Source organism: Echinops telfairi, unplaced genomic scaffold (genome assembly GCF_000313985.2).
Source record: "Echinops telfairi isolate 266 unplaced genomic scaffold, ASM31398v2 ScPeMD7_31;HRSCAF=116, whole genome shotgun sequence".
Classification (NCBI taxonomy): Eukaryota; Metazoa; Chordata; class Mammalia; order Afrosoricida; family Tenrecidae; genus Echinops; species Echinops telfairi.
The window spans coordinates 30,224,855-30,227,228 of NW_022103928.1; the positions used below are offsets into that span (position 1 = coordinate 30,224,855).

Below are 2,374 nucleotides of genomic sequence, written 5' to 3' on the forward strand. Positions count from 1 at the left end.
TAAGCTTAAAAACATTAGAAAAATGATCAAACACTGGACCTGGGAGCTCAGAATCAGGGGCCAAGGTCAATGTGGCCCAAAGAAAACACTGTATATTCAAGTGGGGTCTTAAAAAGATTAAGATTAATCCCAGAAAATATAGCTCATAGTCATCCTTTGGGCCATCATCTGATGGCATTCACCTCCTCTGCTCAGTTGTCATCCAAGTAACAGACTGATCTATAAGGTGGAACTTTTAGCACTAGAGAAATATGCATTCCTTGATCAACCAACCACTTTAGATAAAAAGGGCAGCATTTACCCAAGGACAAAGTTCAGAAGGAATGGAACCAGGAAAACCAGGGAGGAAAGCCCAGCAGGGTGCTTGCAATCAATGACATGAAACAGACATGCATGAATTGCTGAATAAAAAATCGATTTACTCTGTAAACCTGCAGCCAATTCACAACAGTATTAAATAATATATACCAAAATGCTAGTTGGGACATCTTTCCTATTCTCCCTTCATCTCCTCCTGCCCCTATAATATGAACTTACATTTAAAACACAGCTATAAGGATTTTTTTTAATATAGCACATGAAAATTAGAAGCTTTCCCTAAATCAAATGGATTTTTCACTTCTTATATAAATAGGATAAACTTCTGGCCAAGTGGATTTTAAATTAAAAATAACTAGGAACAACCTAATACTAGGATTTAAAAAAAAAAAAAAATCAACAAAATTAGCCAGTCTCTTGCACAAAAGCCTGAATTGGCTCTCAGAAAAATGGCAAGCTTTCGTTTTATCTTTACTGTCTCATCATTGGATCATAGAGAAAATAGTAACTGAAAAATCTTTCCTTCAGTTTCCAAGTTTTTATTGTCAAGTACTTTTAAGGTTCTAATAATACTATTATTCTAAATCGCAGGAATAAAATTTTCAGAGAAATCAACTTTTGCCATGTAATGTTCATATTTTTAAAAAATCAGGTATGGCTATGTAAGAGTTCAGCGGGGGGGTGGAATTAAAATAAATAAATAAATAAGAGTCCAGTGATTTCAGGTGTATAATTCACTTATAGAAGCTGAGGTTGTTTGCTCTGTAGCCATTCTTAGATGATTACCAGTGTTCGTATTCTCAATTACATGAGGTGCCAGTCTCTACCAAAGAGACTCAAGGTTTAAAAAACAAAAGTGATTAGATCATGAAACAAACATTACTCCACAGTGATGACCATCTTTAGAAAAAACAAATACCAAATAGTCAAAAAGTTATTCTAAAGCAAAGATGAAATGGTAAGAGGTCAGGGAAAGTAGAGTACTAGAAATGGTATAACCAGAGGGAATGAGAATGGCTCACTGAAAAATGTGACTAATATCACTGAATAATGTACACAAAAATTACTAATTGGAACCTAATTGGCTGTGAATGCTCTCATTTTAAACATTATGTTTTAAAAATTCTCCAGACAACTGTTCATGGCATCTCTTCTTCCCATCCTTAATTTTTTCACTTTGAATCTTCTCCAGTTTGGCCAGTCATTTCAGCATTTTAACTATTGAAACCCCCCAGAAATTACCATACTTTCCTTTACTATGTAATCTAAGCAATTTGACAACTCCCAGATAATTTATAATTAAGCAACTTATCTTTTAGCAAGGAATTCTGGTAGTATAGTGAGCTATACAATGGACTGGTTACCCACCCGGTAGGTGGTTCAAACCGATCAGCTGTTCAGGGAGAACGATTGCTCCCATAAAAAGAATCACAGCCTCAGAAGCCTGGAGGTCAGTTTGGAATCGCCTCTATAGTAGAGTTTTGCTTTGGTATCTTTTAAGGAAGACAAATAGAATTCTGACAATCCAGTACTCAATATGCACTTCTAGAGCTAAGGAAATGACAGTTTCCACCATCTCCTTCAGACTTCCTTTTTCAAAAAAAGGTGCTCTTGTTTAACAAAGAAAAACAATGTTAAAATGCATCATTGCATGCTTTCACTAAAATCAAAGTCGGTGGTTATAATTTTAGGTTTACCTTCGACACAGAAATACTTTAGGATTAATTTCTTAAGAACTGATTAACCAATCTTACGTTCTTTTCATAAAATTTTGTTTCCTGCTCACCTCTATTTTGTAGGATCTACCTCCAATGTGGGGGGAAAGGGGATGGCCATTGGGCAGGGAGTCACAGGAAAAGAACTATTTCTGGAAGGGAGAGAATTGACCAAAATGAAAAGTCTAGTAGTTCCTAACTCCCAATTGAAGGCTGGTTTAAAATGTGATCATTTGACCATCAACTATAAACTACATTTAGAAAAAGAAAAAAAAAGTATTTCTTCACTCCATTTGGCTACAGAATAATCTAGTTACCACTTGCTATTCTGAGAAAAAGAA

The 2,374-nt window shown here is 35.2% G+C and overlaps 1 protein-coding gene across 1 annotated transcript in view; it reads right to left on the minus strand.

Moving 5' to 3' along the window:
• The window catches only part of LOC101648757 (CCHC-type zinc finger nucleic acid binding protein), a 4,482-nt gene extending 2,355 nt beyond the window's left edge, over window positions 1-2,127 (minus strand). The window contains exon 1 of the mRNA XM_045290038.1: window positions 2,105-2,127. The gene's annotated coding sequence lies outside the window, so the exon portion shown is untranslated. The remainder of the gene's footprint in view (window positions 1-2,104) is intronic.
• Between the last annotated feature and the right edge of the window lie 247 nt (window positions 2,128-2,374).